The following is a 20,624-nucleotide window of genomic DNA, read 5'->3' as shown; positions in this document are numbered from 1 at the left end:
TGCCACCACGTTCGATCTCTGTACAAGATGTAGAGGCGCCATTCTCTATAATTTTAAAGAAGCGCGAGAATATATTTTTGTGGAAAGCACTGTAATTACGCGAAATCTAGCGCTTTGGCAGTTCCCTCATCGTTTACAGCCGGCGCGTCTCTTAGTCCATTGAAATGTTACATTTTTTAGGCCTTAGAGGACGCAATTTTATTTTTTTGATGTGTAGTGGGGGTCAGTGTAAAGCTAAAACCAAGTTTGTGGGGTCGCCACCGTTGTCCCACGGCCGCCATCTTAAAAATAGGGTTGAAATAGTTTTTACGATGTATCTCTTAAACTATTTATCTGACAAAAAAAAAATATAAACATTTTTTGTTGCAAATTAAATTCTCTACAACTTTGGTCCAGTAACTTTTTGTCGTAGAACTATAAATAAAAAAGTTATAAGCGAAATGTTAAGAAATTCAATGTTAAGAAATATCCATTGCGACGTCATCAGAACGTGTGTTTATAAGGTTCATAATACTTTTTTTTGTACTCTCATCACGTACAACACAAACCCGCGATTGTCGGCTTGTACATACGCGAATTACTTGGATCCTGAATCGCATTGGCACAGATGGAGCAATTGTTCACACAAACAATTTTTTACGAACTGTTTCGGAAGTTACCGTACATATTGCGTGTTATTGTTATTACGTGGACAATCGAACCGATAATGTTGTTCGTCGTCGCAGCAGCAGCTCCAGTAGTTTTTCGTCAGTTTCAGAAGCTCCAGAGCCAGACTTTGTTTTTGTGAGATAAATAGTTTAAGAGATACATCGTAAAAACCATTTCAACCCCTATTTTCAAGATGGCGGCCGTGGGACAAGGGTGGCGACCCCACAAACTTGGTTTTAGCTTTACACTGACCCCCATTACACATCAAAAAAATAAAATTGCGTCCTCTAAAAAACACAACCCCAAATGTAACTTTTCAATGGACTATCTGTGTTACAGGATTTATAAGATAGTTTAATTTTCGGTAATCGTTTTGGAAATGATGACCAATAATAACTAATTTCACAGTCCTTCAAGCTTGCTCGTCTATACTGTAGGTAAACTAAACAATGTTTCCAAACGAAATTTACAAATCGGCATTCATAACCATCTCATCATCATCTTATAACACTTACAACGAAATAAAAATTTGAAGAGATTGTTATGTGATCGCCAGTTTCAAAAGACACAATGATAAAAAAATTAAGTTCCAAAAATAAAATCCCATAAATTGCCACAAGAAAAATGGTTTTCACAGATACCGCGTTGTAAAATGTGGCGCCGCGCTTGCTTTTGGTCGCTTCGCGCTCACTTCCGGTTCGCGCCAAATGCTAAATTGACGTGTTATGCTGAAGCGACGCTTTGTGGTTCAAATATAAGCCTGTCAATTAAAATTAACGCAATCCCCATCTTTAATATTACATTTAATAAAATTATAACTGGACGATGTCTATATATTATTCTAGATATTAAGGAAAACTAATATCGGAGTTCTTTATTAAAGCAACAAAATCGAAAACAACAGTTTCTAAAAATTATGTCTGTCTGTATATCACGCGGAAAATACCTACTCCAGGATATTGAATGCAGTTTTAACCGATAGATAACATATAATATTTATATATCTGCATGTTACCAATATTTTTTGTAAAGTAGTTCAGTGCTAATTTTAATTAGTCACAACTCCAAAAAAATATTTTATATGTATTGTATGTTGAGGTTTGCATAGCCAAATACAAAGCCTTTTTAATAATGTTATGTAAACTGGCCATGTAACAGTATGTATCTTTTGAATTATTGTATTTGGAATGAAATAACAATGTACTGTTACTAAGCAATGTGTGCTAGTCTAATACGGTTGTCTAATGTGTTCACTCTATTGAAAATATAAGTTCCTATTCAACGGAAAACCTGGTTTACTTTTAACACTTACTCTGCAAGGGCGACTCGAAGCCCAACAATGGTTATGGGCCCAGTTCACTCAGAATTAATGTCTACCTGATGAATCTCCAGATTCATCTCAACAGATAAAGCCATCAATAGTCTAACGGTATCCAACCTTGCTACGGGCGCAAACGTTTTATCGTAATCAACTCCGAATCGTTGACTGAATCCTTGAGCAACTAGTCTTGCCTTTTTCACAGTTGATTTATCCACATTTGTCTTGGTTGTCAAAACGTATCGACAGCCAACAATATTTCTATTTGACGGTCTACTAACGACATCCCAGGTGTCTTTTTGTATCAGACTCCTTATTTCAGATAGGATCGCCTCTTTCCAAGCTGACCGTTCGTCTCCTTGAAGAGCCTCTTTAGCGATATTTCCACAGAACCTGCAAAATCCATGCAGTCTCCAAAAGTCTCTTCAGCTTCATTTTCTATTGACTGTTCTGGTTCTTCTACATGTATTGGCTCCGTTTAATATCATTTTGTTAGGAGGGTTCTAAAAGATAATAAAAGTATAAGTTTGGGACATGTAGCCACTACCGATATGATAGCAGATGTATTAACAAAACCGCTGCCTAGCATTAAACATTATAAATGTATAGACGGTATAGGTCTTAAATCTTGTTAAGATTTTTATACTTGCAGGATTTATTTATTTGTTTCATTTAATTTTAATTGAAGACTTTGTATTTGAGGGGCGTGTTGAGGTTTGCATAGCCAAATACAAAGCCTTTTAATAATGTTATGTAAACTGGCCGTGTAACAGTATGTATCTTTTGAATTATTGTATTTGGAATGAAATAACAATGTACTGTTACTAAGCAATGTGTGCTAGTCTAATACGGTTGTCTAATGTGTTCACTCTATTGAAAATATAAGTTCCTATTCAACGGAAAACCTGGTTTACTTTTAACACTTACTCTGCAAGGGCGACTCGAAGCCCAACATTGTATAGGTATAATACCACGCATAGGGCAGATTACATTACCCATGTTTTAATAACTTATTAACCTGCATAATATAAAGTTTAATTATTTTTTTAACGCTACCAATTTTTTTTATTTTTTTTAAATTAATAAACATATCCAACTGTACCCAGTTTAAAAGGATCATCATGTCCTATGGAATTTTAAGAAATTTCCCTGTATCTTCAAAGTCCAAGGTCCAAAATCAATTAAATTTAAATGGTACCATTTGGAAGTTTTACAGAGTCTAACGCAAACTAATAATTTAACACTAAGTAAAATAAAAAAAACTGATTGGTTTTTGTTTTGTTAAACAGAAACTCATCAATAGCTATTAAACGAAGAAAAAAGATAATGGATTGAAAAAAGAGGAGAAAATAATTTGTATATTTTAACGATTCGTCTTTGCCTATTTAAGTATAAGTTAGTTGTCGTGCAGTGGTCGAAATTCAACCGTTGAATTTAACTTTATTTTCTGCACTCGCAATATGTTTAAAAAGGGGTACTAGAATGTATTCTCTTCACATTCTGTTTGACATTAATGTATGTAAGTATGTATTTTATTATTTATTTTTTTACGTCTCTAATTTATAAAATCAATAATGGACCAAAACAGGTATATTTTTTTACACGTACTAATATAATTCGCAAAACACAGACATAAAAAGTTAAAAAAAAAACTTGGATGCTACTCGTGGTACAGACTCCAGATGTTAAACAGGATGGGCTCAAAGGGCTTCGCCGACCGACCGTGAAGCATGGGACCTTCTTGACAGTTCGGTATTAGGACCGCATAAAATGTAGGAGTTATAATGAGATGATCGACATAAGGCTATTAAATGTATGGATATTTGAGACAACACGCATAGATGTTAAAATAATGACACAATTTAATAGAAGAAAAGTCAAATTGAATCGCATTTAATTTTATATTTGAATACTATTAACCATTTTCCTATTTATAGTTGTGTTGGTATGTAAACAAGATTATCCAAGTTGCAATCAAGCATAATGATAACAGCACATAGGTATTTATTAAAATATGTTATTAACATAATATTATTTATTTTATACCGTTAAAAATGTAAAGATATTTTGTTGTGATTTAATATCATGATGGAAATATTAAAACGTAAATGATATTTGTCGTCAATTACTCGTTACTAATAACGTTTAAATCATATGATAGAGTCGAATCACAGATAGCATTCGGACAGTTCTGTCCCTTAAAATGCCTCAAAATATGCGACTCGTAAGGCGATGACGTTTAATTTTGATGTTTGTGATTAATGGATAGGTCAATACGTCAGTGACGTAGTCTCTCAACCGATCCCAATAAAACGACACGGAATCGTGTCGTGTTTTGCCATATTCGAAGCACACAGAGCAAATTAAGTTTACTTATTATTTTAATTTACTTAAGGATTCCTTTACATCTTGTATTATTTATTTCGCAAAACAACGACTGGGTTCGTGTAGTCGCTGTTATTATTTTCAGTGCTATGGTTTTGAATATCGAATGTATTATTCCATTTATAATTTTCACTTTCGGTAAGTGACTTCTAGATAGAGGGACTTCAAAGAACGTGGAGATTTTTTAGTATATTTGTTTACGTTTAATTAAAATAATACGACTAAAAAACCTTTTATTTCGGAATCATAAATAAAATTTGTAGTAATTCTTATTTAAATAGATTTTTTTCTAGAAGTGTCACATTCATTACGACCAACGACTCCGACTGACCACATTTTATAAAGCGCTGTTTTTAAACTCTACTCAGCAACAAAACAAATCCTTCTGTCTTTCACATTACAATTCGAATAAATCAAAAACATCACGTCCTAATTGACTATACTTTGACAGCTCTACGTCTGGGAAAAGTGCCTAATCCGTTTTATAGCGGCGTAAAGGTAACAGTCATAAGGCAACGTAAGGCGCGGCCGGCGCACCCTGGCATTTACCCGGGGACCATAAAAAGAAATATCTAGCAGGGCTCATCGCTAAAGGCCTCGGCGCGCCCTACAGCCCGTTCCGCTAGCCAGCCGCCCTACTAACCCGTTTACAACTACAATTATTTTATTTTATTGGACATGTCTCTTCATTAGAGATTGTTGTTATGTTATAAGTATTTTTGATTCTTTAAAAATTTAGTACATTTATGTAAAGGAACTCTATATTTTGTGGGAATATGTGCAACTGAGATGAAGTACTCTTTATTGTTCAGTTTTCAATTTACTGTTGCCCATAGTAATGGATGGCATTATATTAAATTGGACAACAAGAACGGTTTTTTTATATTTTCTTCAACTCCTCACAATAATAAATTTCACTATTGAATTCATGAACCCACAAAAATTATGGAAAAATTATTCATGCGAATTATGAAATACTTTGCAGTGTTATGAGTCATGACTTATATATGAAACTATTAACCACTTATATTCGTAATAATAGTTGGTACTCATTTTTGTGTTCTTACAATTATGTTTTTTCACATAAATTAAATAAAAGGAATTTACTGTACTCCACACCAAGAAAAAAAACATATAAACTTTAATAGTCGATTTAAAGTTGCTGTACAAGCATTGTTTGACTTTTTAGAAGTTATAAACCAAGTTAGGTATTTGTACCTGAAGACTATTCAAATAAAACACATTACGACTTATGACTGATAAATAATTAAAGTCGGTTATAAGCCAGCCTAAATTAACTGGGTTTAGTATCGAGGTCATTCGGGCCGCAGCCCGCCTAAGGGCTCCATGCGTGCGGTCGCAGGGCCGCGGTGATAAATGATGTCCATTGTCTTTCTTTATTGCTGAAGGGTTACCCAGTTTTGATAGCCGACAAGCCCGGAAACCTCGTTTGCGAATTTAGGACTTGTATAGAAGTATAAATATAAGGCTTTTGTTTTAATACCAGCTTGTGATCGCGTGGAATTTGGATTATGATCAATATTTAAAACAATGTAGTGTGTTTCCTTCGTTGAGCTTTATATTTTTTATAAAAAAATATATCATATTTATCCCGTCGGTTTTTCAGAAGCATTCCATACAGAGAAAAAGATTTACTTTCGTCTTTATATTAGTACGGATTTGATTTCTTTGCCAGCAAAATTGTAAACATTTTCGGAGCCATTTTAGATCTAATTCACCGATCTGCTACTGGACGGAGCCAGCTGATATTCTTTCATACAAATAGTCCTTCAGAGTTCATTTAACAAACTCGATCATTTCAAGGAATTTTCAAATGTGTGGGAGGTCGTATATCGTAGTAACATAAATAAAAGATAAATAAATTCTTCGTATTAACATAGTTTAATGGAATTACTGGCTTGTTTGCCTTATATGTATATTGCCTCATGTATGCATTGTTTGCAGGCCGCACCCTGCCGTCGACTTCGCGTCGACTGTGGAGCCCCTGTTGACATCCTCCATGAAAGGGAGCTAGTCACGTGGTCCGCATATTTCAAACGTCTTTGATGATAGCGTTTTGTTTTTGCTATTTTCGATCAATTTTTGTATATAAAGGATCGGGTATTGAATTGTTTTTTATAGCTTTCTCTAACCTTTGAGCAATGAGAGAGTCAATTGTTGATTTCAATTAAGTTGTTAACTTGCTTATTTGAAAAAAGAATGCGTTTCAAAACAGAAGTAGGTTGTGATTGAAAATATTATGGGTTGAAAATGTGGGTTTTATTAATGACTAGTTTCAGCTCCGTGTGAAAATTAATACCATTGTTCACTTTTGCCAGATAAAATAAATTTATTTATGTTAATGGAGGACTTGGTTGTTGGTTTGACTTCAGAATTCTATTTATACATTTACTTCTAACAAACATTTAAACTTTAACGCACATATTCAAAAACATTTCAATTTTTAATAAGTACTTAATAGGATTCACTATAATTTTTTTCAAACCTTGCGTATCAAAAACATATTTGTTTACTTAAGTGCACGTTGCCGATAAGATTGGATGATTATCGCGTAACACTCCACTCAGCGCCGCCGTGGCACGATAACTGCAGAGTGCAGTCGCGCGCACCGGCTCAAGCGCCTACCGAGTGCACTGCTCCCAATGCACTCGCTGCACTCACGACCACCTCTACACACAACTGCACGCCTGGTGCCTGGGCCGCGAGCCCGGTTCCGCCGCGCCGGCCACTTGGCAACCGTGCGCCTTATTCCGTTGTGATCCAACTCCATGAACTTTATTGGAACTATCCCCATCTTATTCACTCTTATCCAAGATAAAGAAGATAGGTGTCGGACGTTATCCACGAATCAGGCCTCAGACTGACGGCCGTGGCAGTTGGCACACAAACCACTCTGGCCCTTAGATAAAATTAACACGCGATTGGACTCAATCACATGCAACGGTGTTAAAAATCGGAAATTAATATTTAACTCTTGCTCCATCAACTAAATGTTTTTGCTTACTATAAGCAACAAATGATAAAATGCATACATAAAGCAATGCATTTTAGTATAAAGCTGGTCCATTTACATAAAATTCATTGCTTACTTCAAGTATCTAATAAATTATATTATACGCCTACACAAAATTTGTGTAAATCCTCATTCCAACAGGAAACTTTCAAAGTTTATTGTGAACTGGAACTTAGAACCATCATCGTTTTGTTAATTGTAAACTTCGAACAACAATGCATTTAAATTAAATTATAGTTAAATATTTCGTAAATCCAATACGATTATAAATATTTTGTTTAATAATTACATCATTTTGGTTCCTACAAAAATAAAAACAATAGATTTACAGAAATAGTAAAATGATTTAATACAAGCAGCTAATTGCAACAACAAAATTTACAGATTATATATAAGTAGTCAATTCCTAAACAATTATACATATAACCAGTGCAGTCGGATTTATAACGAAAATGGTCCAATCAGAATAAATTTATTTGATTTGCTGGCGGATAAATAATTGTAGTTGGTTTATTTTTACCATTCACGCGTAGTTTGTAGCTTATTAGAATGGCCCTTCATATTTTTATTTTAATTGAATTGTATGTGCTTTTTACTTTATTTCAAATATCTATATTTAATATTATTTTAATAATTGTGTACTTCTAACAAACATATACCTATACATCTTCATAAACTTCGCGTTTGTTAGAGTAGAAAGTTAGAAAATCAGCTCCTTATATATAATATATAAAAATACCGAATATTAACAAATCGCAAATTATTGCCATTGTCAAAAAAATATTTTTTGACATAGGTAGGTTTATCGTTAATTAAAACAAATTCGGTTTACGACTGCTCACTAGCGCCAAACGGATTAGTTTGTAATAGCTGCATTGCTATACCTTCTTTCATTTATAATTCACGGGTACATAAGCAACACCGTTGCCATAACAACACCCACGCGCGCACATTCTCCGCCTACCAAGGGAGAGAGGGACCGATATTCCGAACTTTCTAAATCTCTTTTCTTCCATGGGTTCCTGGTATCGTTAGATAGCAAGCTTTCAGGAAGGGAAAGAATGCGCGCGCGAGCGATATCGGCGGACCCTTTGTGTGAAGCTAACAAACCTTTGAGCCCTCGTCCTTTTACAAACGCTTTCAGAATATGCTGCCCTTGTATATCTGTGATCTAATTACGCATATCATTAAGATTTCGTTTTTTTCTACCACAGAATATATTTATGGCGGCAAGAAGCTTTTTTAAAAATAGAATCGGTTCACGACCGGGTCGTAGAGTCATGATAATTGTGACTTAATTACCCTTTACATAAGGAGTAGTATTTATTGTTAAACACATTATAGTTGGTAGTTTCCTTAAATAAAAACTAATAACCTAATAATTATTATTGACAGATTGGTTAATAACTGTAATTAGTTTTTCACTTTCGATTGTCGTTACACAAAATAACATACTCGCAACATGAATGAATCAAATTGGCATGCAGGCCGGGCTTGCGTGTTTTCATCGGGAGCAAACTCCGCCCCATTCAACGCATCCCCATCTCACCTGCGTCGGAACTAATATATCGTACCCTATAGCTTCAAATTCGTATTATTGGGATATCGATTCCCGGTCAGCAAACTTCTCTGCTCCTATGCAGCTCTAGTACTTTCCGAACGGCTCGACATTATCGGCAATCACCGATACGTTTCCAATATTTCATCACACTGCCGATATCGACAACATTTTGAATGGCCGCCTCCGCCTCTCACTATACGACAATGTTTTTTTATTTTTGTCATTCTACTTAAAAAATATTTTGTACTTAATTGTCATTAAAGACATGCATTATCTATTATATCATTGTGTACCTTCACCTTGTCACCCTTTTTTATCTGCGATTAATGTTGTAATTTTCCTCTCATTCATCCGTATGGGTATTCCGGTATCCGGATATTGATTTTCAGGCGTTACATTACAAACACCTCTTTGCTTTCCTGCTAGCCTAGGCACCACTGAAAGTATTTCCGGTCAAACTCGGGTTTTATCCGGCTTACCGGAACCGGATGTTAGTATCTTCCTCCACCAACAAATCGGCCAGATCCAGGTCAATTATATTATTTTTCTCGAAATGGAGTTAATTGACACCCACAAACAAAGTACAATATTATCAAGAAAATAAACTTATAGGTATTTATTTTCTTGGTAGTATTTGTACTTTTGCAATAAACACACTCTTTAGTTTGTTCGATTGAATTCTAAAGTAGTTGTAGAATCGGTCCGTCCATCCGACGCGACGCGCCTCAAGGCGGATCCGCCACAACACGAAACACAGACATACTAGGACGACAGAGGTTTACTGTAGTACGGCTCTCCATATTTTGTAGGTAAAAAACATATTTTGCCATGTATATTGAAACCTAGCGCTTCACTTTGGTGGAGGAAGATTCTGGTATTTTAAGATATCATTTTTTAAATAATTCGAAGTTTATTGGTAAACGCGTTCAGGAATCACCTTGTTATACGTTTATCCGGTTTCAAACAATCCGACATAATTTTGTCGACTGGCTAAGAGCAAAACAGTGTCAGTCGACAATGTTTGGCCTTCCTTACCATTAGGGCCAGTGGGGTTATGTTACCGTATAGAAAGAAATAGTTTAATAAAACATAAAAAGTTTTCAATAAACAATCTCAATATTCATCTCGATTCAGAATATGCACCAATCAAAATAACTCAATTGTAAGCATGTCAAAAAAAAACTGATCTGATTGGTCCACTTCTGAGATACATAAAAAAGCGAATGGGGTTTGTTTATTGAAAGTGCCGGTTAGTCTATCCTAGTTATTGCTCCGACCCCTTTATTTATCGACTTGTTAACGCCTAGATGCCGCTCAAAGCATTTGTTTACAATCAGCGCAACAGATAATGATCATTATGTCTCAACTCATTAAGGATGAGTTTTTATGGCCAGCCACGATTGTCCGCAATGCTTTGCCCATTCTGGTGATGCTTGTAACGATTTTCAAGACTAAGTGAACCTCCGTCGCATCGCTTTGTTCTGTAAAACGAAATTAAAGAAAGACCACCTCTACATTTCACCTTACCGGTTATAGGGAAGGTTGGTCATTTGGGTTGCCTCCCTTGGCGTAAGATCCTAACTCTACTAGGAAATCTACAAATATTTAAAATATTCTTTAAAGTCCAGTTTTGTAATATAATTTGTCAATATAGCTGCTTGGTTTTATTAAAACTATTTTATTTACGCACTGGTGTAATAAACAAAGTACTTTACTGTATAAATGCGTGAAAATTAAAATATTATGAATATTCTGCTTCGGTGGCGCAGTTGTATTGGGTTTTTCTACTTAGTAGATATCTATGGAGTCTAGAACTTGTTCCCGATATGGCAATAGGCTTAGCTCTATCACATCATGGGACGAAATACACACGGCGGAAAGTGGGTGCACCAGATGTGTCTCTACCTATCCCTTCAGGGATATAAGGCGTGAGTGTGTGTATGTATTTATTGTTTGGTCAGTAAATCTTACATTATTATTTTCGTTTACTAGATTTTTTATCAGGTAGAGACACGTGTTGGCAAACTAGGTTCGTTTAACAGACATGAGACAGCACGGTTCAGATAAACAGAAAGAAACCGATAATAACACTCTCTCTTTCTCAAAAATACAAAAAATCACGTCTTTGGGTATCGTCGAAGGGTCCGACCTTAATGCGTAGTTCTTGCGTAAGACACTCGCGCCTGATTGGTCGAAGAAACCACGCCCAGTGCGTAACCGAACCTTGAAATACGTCGAGCCCTTCAGCAGCCCTTTCAAACTTCTTATACTCTCTGTATTCCTGGTAATCTGTGTTATATTATAAATAATTTAAAAGGGCTCCCAACATATTGACAACAAATTAGCGTCAATTAAAATTAATAAAATACAATAAATAAATTATTTACAAATTATCAGCATTGCCAGTTTTGAGAGGTCACCGCTGACTCTGTTGCTTTATTTTATTTAAAACAAAGTCAAGATTAGTAAAGAATATGATGCAAATTAAAAGTAATTAAATATGTAAATTAATAGGGCGTTTAAGAAGGCCCGAGAGTAGGTGTGAATGGATAAGGAAGGGCTTCGTTGTAGCAAGAAATAATGGGCATGTCACTCCCAATGACTTTGTGTACCAGGAAAACATGATCAAGTAGAAGCACAAACGTGAAGGGCTTTTTGTGACCTTTCTTTACGAAGTTCAACGACTTTGAGTAGCAGCTATTGGTACATTGTACTGACATTATGTACCTACGATACAGAAACACTTTTGAACCGAGTTTTAACGGAAAATGTACGTATTTATTTATAAAACTTGCATGATATGTGCTACGTATACGTAAAAAATAAAAAAAATAGTACGTGATGGATACCTAATTTAATAATAAAGCGTCCAATATGTTTAACTCGTATAACTCCTGTAACTATCACCATGTTTTGTTTTAGAAAAAATATTGATTATATTAAACACATTCAAAAACTATTTTCTAGACTAGAATTATTAGAAATTATAAGATATCGTCTATTTAGTGTTGTACGCGTTATTTCATGACATTAATTGGTAGGAACAAATCCGCAATGGCGATGGCCTCATATGAATCTCATTGACCAAGGTAACATGACAACGCTAGAGGTTGTGGAATGTGCGCTACGAATTTTTCTACGACGCGATACATAGATAGGGAATGAACTTTCTCTGCTCCCTACTCTCACTACTAAATCACTTTAGTTTTGATAATATTAATTTTAAATAAAATATAACCACTTATTAGGGTGGATTGCAGAAACCCTAATATTTCTTTCGGTAGACCGACGCCTATACCAATTGGTGTTTTAATATAATAGTTAATGATTAATTCCTGCAGGTGTGTCCCTTTCATCTAACAGCGAATTAACTTTAGAGACAGCTTTGTATCTTTGTGCGGACGCTAATAATTAGGAATCTGAAATTCATCTCTTGCTCAAAACTCAAAATTGATAACCTACAGAAGACGCTACAATGTCTCTGATATTGTGGCTTTTTATGGGGGATAGTAATCAATACTCATAATTGCGTTTGTTTATGGAAATGTTTAGTTGTTTGTTAGAAGTAAACGCAGGAACCGTTGAACGGATTTGGATGGAATTTGGCACACGCGTAGACCATGTCTTGAATTAATATGTCGAACATTATACTACATATAGGCGTTTTTGTCCCGGTAATTAGCTCCCGTGGGAAATTCTTCAACTTTGAATTAGATTTTTAGTAGATGACGCTGGTGTCATACGAATAGCACTATGGATCGCTACAATTTAGGGATTTTGTGGCGGAATTTCACGTAAGCGAAGCCGCGAATACACTAGTTTTAAATAATTTTATCCGAGACCCAAATGCTCCATTGGCAGCGCCTGGCGTGTTAAAAACGTGTAGATATTTTAATATTAAATATTATTTTTCGAACATTTTGAAACATTCTACGAGTATATATCTATATTACGACTTGAAACTAAAAGTTATAAATCAGAAGCTGTAAAAACGACAAATTAAAATATACACACATGATATAACAACTATGGATAAAGTCCATGCTTTAATCATTGTTCTGATATTATGATTGGACAAAATCGAAGCCATTGGCATCTTCCCAAAAATACATATACATAATAGATAATGTTCAATATCAGCTAAGTAATCGTTAGTTGCTGTCACCAACTGAACCATGGTGATAATGGTTGTGTTCCTTTCCAGCCACGGTAGTTTTAAGGGTAAAATCTTCGGTGTGCCCATGCTCTACGCCTAGTTATAAACTAAACGTTCTCTGTCTCGTGCTTTGGGAATACTCTTTGGTATACAGGGTCATTTTGACATTGCGTTACTGAATGAAACCCCATACTCGTCTTCACCTTTGCTGTCATTGTACCTAAAGTCATCCATTAATAACGAATATTTTCACCAAAGATCCTGGTTTTAGTTTTCAGATTTTTTATCATTTTGTAGATTAATGCGAATATGGTGTGTGTGAGTGTATTTCTGACTGAAAGTATGAAGTTGCAACTGCGACCAATTATCTTAGAGTAGTAGTAGTGGCGTTAGGGCGCGTAAAATTAAAATTACTTTTTATTAATATTTATTTTGTTCGAAACTTACACTTTTTTATTTTACATCTACATCTCAAGTAACTTATTGTAAAGTGTTTTTAACAAGTAAATAAGTATGTAGTTTCATTTAATAACGCGATGTCAAAATGACCCTGTATACTATGCAAATAACATCCGGAGTTATATACTGCATGGACCTTATATAGGTAGAGACTCGGAATTTTCTTGATTTCTGGCTTTTTTCCATACCTTCTCGACGATATATATTAGTATGATAGTAATATTATTTAAATATTGCAATTGGCGTTTCTAGATAAATAATGATTAATCAGTTTAGTACGAAATATATAAATATGGTATAAACCAAACTAAATTCAATTTTGTTTTGTGAAAATGAGAAGTTAATTTCTCTACAATTTCAGTCATATGTAAGGCACTACAAACTCATACAGTAGTGTGGATAACATATGCCGATATGCTTCTATACTCAACAGAGCCGGTGTGTGACTGCTGTGTGTTCCCACACAACTCTCCACACTGGCATCTCTTCAATGAGAAAACACACATGCATAACTAAATTAGACGCGCATTCACTCTATACTATACTAACCCATATAAAGTGTGTTGCATTGATGTGAAAATGTGAGATAGATATTTTGACGTTTTCACATATTTAAGTACAACAAAAATTTAAGATAACTAAATAAATATAGGCGAAATATATTACATTAATTCTAAAACATGGATACATAGTCTTCTAATCAAATACTGTTTATTATTTTTAAACTATATACTGTTTTTATTTTCAATTATATTATGTAGATACCAATGCATTACGCATTCTGATATAAACCTATAAATTTTGGAAATCGTAATGTATTCGACTCTAGACTCTACCAGTATATTATATAAAGTGGAAACATTTTACAAACATGGGACGATCCTAGTCAATTTGTATATAAATCTCAAAATTCACGCTAGACTCCAAAAATATTTGAATCCCTAAACGTTATCAGCCTCACATGTATTTCTAACAAGCCAACCCCTCTGTTTTGCTAGTGTGGGTGTGTACACATTTGCACACAGATCCATGGCTTCCCCTATTAAGGCGTCCCGGCACCCGCGCCACCCGATCACTGAGCATATGTGACATTAGAACTCCTCGTCTCTTATGCGATCCTGGTGCATATAGCCCACATGTGCAACCCTTTTCTAACACGTGGCCGTACGTGCGTCACACACTGAGCAAATGTTTTGTTGGTAGGGGATATACATACATACATGCAAAGGTAATTTAATATTTGTAAGTTATATTTGTCGATAATAAAAGTGATTTTGGTTTAGGTTATCGTGAGTAAATTTTCAATCTTCCTATGAGCGAAACTAAAAAATACATAATACGTATGTATTATAAAATATGACCACGGTTTCTCAACTACCAACTAATTTACAACTAAACCCATGCACATAAGTTGTCGTTGGGTCTCGGCTGGCTCAGCGTGGCGCGATGGGATGGTATTGTGTAACCGATATTCACATAGGTAATGGGCATGTTATCATACACGCTACACACAAAGAACCAGTCGTGTAAGTACTAACCACGTACCAACATTACCACGACTACATCAGAAGCCGGGTTGTCCGCGTCGTCGCACACGCCCCTTGACGCAATGACATGCGTCAAACACAACCGAAGTACCAGGGCAGCATAGCGCAAAAGAAGTGCAGTGCCCTACATGAATGCAACTACTCAAGGAGGCAACAATTTAACGTGAGCTACCATTTAACTGTTCTCGAACAACTTTCCGTTGCATCCGCGGCTGTGCGAGAGACAGAAGAGAGATACGGGGGTTCAAATTATACTGGCAATACAAAGTGCTTTTCAATTCAGTTCTCCATCTCTGTCTTTCACTGAAAGCTGTTCGGTTTGAGTATTTATAAATGCATTTGTGTGTAAGGGAGTGCACACAAGCACAGAGCTGCAGAGGTGAACGAAATGTTATGTGGCGGATTGCGTTGCTGCGTGGAAAACGTATCAAGAAAATGGCGACGTGTTTTAAATGTGTGTTTTAGAGCGCAGTGCGTAGTGGGTAATGCAATTTCGTCACTATATCTTTGTTCACGGCCTTCGTTGGATTCGCGAGCAACGCTCTACCAAGTGCGCACATGCAGTTATAACTTTGTACCTATTCAAAAACGTAATATTAATATATGTAGGTATAATGATGTAAAATTAGTTATCTATATAATACTATCAAACTGAATTTACGTTATAATATTATAACACAAGGAAATATTATTATGCTGCAATGTTATTGCTAGATTATAGTAAATACATACTTAGTCATGAAATATATTTTTAGAATGGGTATATTTGTGGGAAAAGTGATGGGGCAGCTTTAAATAGTGAAAATGTCGGTAAATACATTCTAAATTTAAATATCAAATAATAACGGAAGAAACCATATTATAAATATAAAAGTCGATCAAATGCATAAATCACGCTTTTAACTGTGCTCCCAAATAAATAGTTATTAAATGAGTACTATGAACAGACTAAACAGATGAAAGTAGATACATTCATCTGTTCAATACGATAACTGCCAAATAAAATTTATTTCAAACTTGTGAAATAGACCCTAAAAGTTATTAAGTTTAAAATGGTTTAAAACAGCAATCCACAAGAGTTATAGTCAATATAATTAAACACACTGTGTACGCAGCCTTACAATACACAATGACAGTAGCGCTCACGACTCACGAAACGTTTACAATGATCTACTACAAAATTGTATTACGTCAAAAAGAGTACGCGAAAATGTACGAATGCAAACGGAGAACGGCACGTGGTCGATTCATTCATCATTCTATTACATACCTTCTAGCGAGCAATAGGCACCTATTACTTGGTTTGAATATTATCCACCTCCTCGCTTTTGTGGCCGCCTGGTACGTCACTAGCGCAAAACTCGAACGGGTTACGAGATTATCCGCAGTTATCCCGCGCATATTATAAATCCCTTTTTGTTTTTTTTTACATTCTTATTTCTAGCATTTCAGAAACATGGTCAATATCCACGCAGTATTTTTATAGAGCTGACTATATTATATTTCAAAAGTAAAATTAAAGCATGTAATTTATTTAACAAAAATATTTTTTTTTAGTATCACTGCCAACTACTTCACTCTACCTTTATCGACTCTATTATTAGAATACATCCCGAATGGCCGTACGTACACTTCATTTAAAAAGTTTAAACTCATCTAAAAGCATGTTATATTATTAATTTAATTTCATCATTTATAGCTTTATTTTATTTATTTTATTTGAAAACACTATAAGTAATACATTTATTATTATCCATTTTGTTGTTTCGTATTGCCGTATCTATCTATACAATAACACGTAAAGAAAATCTTTGTACACCGTTTTAAGCATATTGCGCACACGGAGGAGTGTGAGATTTGGCATAGAGTTATATATAAAATGTTTTACAAATATATTCAATTCGTTCGTCGATATTCGACCGCTGGACGTCCACTCACAATTTATAAAAATATGCATATTATTATAATATCTTTAAAAGCATTTTCTTTATAAACACGTACCTCCTTGATCCTCGACTGGCACGAGGGAATTTTGATACAATTTAGTGAATAATGCCATGTGGAACTAGACAAAATGATATATGTAAGCGACATTCTGCAATATAAATACATATTTTAAGGCCAAAACAGCCAAACATTGACGCCTGAACCCTGGAAAATATAATTATAAACAATGATTAAGAAAACTTTATTTGAATCTTGTTTATGTTATATATCAGTCGCAGGAGGTCGCTGCATACGGGACACTTCCAGTAGGTCGATTTGGAAATCTTTGGGAGAGGCCCATGTTCAGCAGTGGACATCCTGCGGCTGATGATGGTGATGATGTAACACTTAACAATAAGTAACGGTTCACAGTATAGAAAAACATATCTGTAATTAAGATATAAGTAAGACCTATTCACAATTTTTCTTGGCCTCGTTAAAATACTAGAATACTAGTCTTAAAAATGTGGGGTGTTAGTATATTTTACTTGCTTGCGGTTATACCATGGCAACTCTACACAAAGACAACGATCTATCTTCCAAAGTACCAAACTTATTAGACCAGGTCGGAGTAAGGATTTTGTTTGTAAGAGCAAGTAAACTTCTTTGAACCAACCTGCAGAACGAATATGTTCTTCGAAGATGTTAAAAGTTAATTAATTAATAATTGGTATTAAGGTTATAGCTTAAGGTCAATTTTTCATACATTTTGTTTCGCCTTTAATCTGGATATTTCGGCCTTTAAAATTTAATACGACGAAATTTTTAAGGCCGAAATATCCATGCATATTAATTATTTTTACGTTTTTCTTTCAACTGCGAGAACTAATCACTAACTAGACGTGAATTTAAATTCTTTACTTGCCAATACTTGTTTAGTTACCCAGATTAAAGGTGAAACAAAATGTATGAAAAATGGACCTTAAGCTATAACCTTAAGAATTATTTAATATTAGATTTTGCCCGCGGCTCCGCTCGTGTTGAAAAGATTTTACGGGATATAAGAAATTCCAGGATTAAAGTGTCCTATGGAACTCAGGAGTCATGTACCTTCCTATTACTGATTTTTTTAACCCCTCAGCTTTATATATGTCTATAAATAACACGTCCTTAGAAAGTGTTTACCCAAATATATTAAATAAAATGAAATGACAAAACTAAAATAACGAGGGAGTTAACGTTGATTTGATCGTATTCGGCGCCACCGCCCAGCACCACGTTGTGTGAGATAACTCCTAGTGCGTTATGGTAACTTGGTGAAAATGTGACGTCATCAGGCACGTTAGGGCTCGCTTTTATTCCTCTTTTTAGTTAACACCGACGCCATAACAATTGCGTTTGTCCCGCCGCACAGCCTGGCTCCGCCCAACTTCACCCACACACCTCACATACACACACCGAATGTACTACATCGAATGCCGATCCTTTTTGGTAGAGTTAATCTCCATCGACCTATTTTACCCTGGTACAAAAAGGGGGCAAACCATTGTTCTTTCTTACGCACACGCATTTTTTTACGCACAAATCATTTCCTTTGTTAGTTAAATCTTTAGTGTACTGGTGCAAGTTATTGAAATATAACTAACGTTACCTCTAGTAAGTTTTACGTTACATTATTATTTTAGGGGACGAAAAATTCAATTATACTAAGGACCCAGTTAATCTACTCAAATTAGTTTCTTAACCTGAACCTAAATATATAATTATTAAAATTTGTGAAATGTTTGTTTTCCTTACTTACTCACCTTTTAGATTATATTATAGACCTTAAAGAGGCCTTACAAAGTCCATTTTATAACATCGGACTTGAGAACTCGAAAGGAAAGGATATTATGTTATATGGATTTGATTTATTTTATCTCGCCGGTTGTGAACGTAATTTACTCGTTATAATTGATATTTATTATCTATAATAAGACGTTGTCTTGAGTTTAATTCAGTTGATTGTCCTTTAAAATTGACTTTTCACAATTCAAGAACATTTTCACCGTTATTACATTTTCCAGGAAAAACAACTAACTTTTGGGTTCGAATATATTGTATATTTGAAAGAAAACATGCTAGACATACATGCGCATTTCTCTGCTGTTTATTATGCATACAGCCATTTGATGAGTAAATATAAAAAAAAATGACGTTAATTGTTGTCATATAATCTCCATTTTAACAAGAGAATGAAGAAAATTTGTATTTTTGTTTACATATTAAGTAGCACGAAGTACTTAGTGATCGTAACACTCAATGCATATTATCAATGCAAGTTGTTTACCGAGCGAACGGTCGCTGCACCGCAGCCGCCACGGTCGAGTCACCGAGCGCTCGCCGGTCGTTGCCTTTATTTTATCCTTGAGTATCCTTGCTCAGGACATCGCGTCACAATCTACCTCTGCTAGTTTATGCCACCCTAGTACTTCGCAGGATATTTCGTCCCTTTGGGAATATGACGGACCCTCCTAAGGGACGTTTATCCGCCATCTTGACTTATAAATTCTTACTATTTTATACACGCACGAATAAACATCAATGTGTTGCGTGATTCGTTAAATACGATTTTCGTATTACTTACAATCGATTTTAATGAGGTTATAAATATACTGTTGACTGTTAGCGAAAATTGTTTAAAAGGCAACTTCAAACAAATAAACAAAATTTTGTTTATTTTGTTTCGTTTATACTTCAATAAAAAAAGTCGCGTCGTTTTCGCACACCGTCGCCTTGCATGGTATAATAGTAAACAACTGAACTGAGTTTTGTTTCGTCATTAATTCGATTTTTACAATGATAAGTACTTGTGATTATATTCCAAGTTTAATCCATATTTTTTTTTTAGCTATATGAGGATCAAGAGTAACTCTTAGATTGGAACAACCATAGAATACTTACCTACAAATCAACAAATCTTATAGAGGACGACAAATATTATATATTTTTAAAATACCACTCGTATTTTTATGGCTTGTGAATTGTTTCTTAGTGTGTTTCATTGTGGATGGATAATAATTGATTTTCCTCAGTGGGTCTTATCTATTTCCTACCTTGCTGTTAAGGCAACGTCTTTACTTTTATGCTATCCTAATGTATTCGTACGTCATCGCGACCATATTGGCGTAACAAATTACCTTCCCGCCTCTCTGAGTAATGCGCGCGTACAGTCCCAATCCTAAAAAACAGGGAAAGGACATTTTACAACTCCTAGCAAGCTCTGAACTCCTGTTAATTGTTGACGTCATTCCAATAGATTCCACATCCCTTGGGTACCCCTCGAACGTTGACCTTTGTCTGAACCTGCGCAGTGGATGCCTCGAACGAAGATCGTGAAAGCGCTATTCCAAAATCGATGTAACTAGAAAAGGTTACAAATGTCAAAATTTACGCCAAACCTATTATTTTTCTTTACTTGACAAAAAGTCCAAGTTAGAATTAAGTTATTTTCATTCTTAAATTAGTTATTATTATCATACAAGTATAAGTCACTCAGATGCGCAAAACATTTTGAAAACAAACTCATTTCAATGTCATTGCTCTTGTTA

At 35.0% G+C, this 20,624-nt stretch overlaps 1 protein-coding gene across 1 annotated transcript in view; it reads left to right on the top strand.

Annotated features, from left to right (window-relative positions):
* The window catches only part of LOC115448216 (xaa-Pro aminopeptidase 1), a 46,460-nt gene that overhangs the window by 20,350 nt on the left and 5,486 nt on the right, over positions 1-20,624 (top strand). The window lies entirely within an intron of this gene.

Source organism: Manduca sexta, chromosome 20 (assembly GCF_014839805.1).
Source record: "Manduca sexta isolate Smith_Timp_Sample1 chromosome 20, JHU_Msex_v1.0, whole genome shotgun sequence".
Taxonomy (NCBI): domain Eukaryota; kingdom Metazoa; phylum Arthropoda; class Insecta; order Lepidoptera; family Sphingidae; genus Manduca; species Manduca sexta.
Note: the sequence above shows the minus strand (reverse complement) of the source record. Positions and strands in the feature narration are given on the sequence as shown.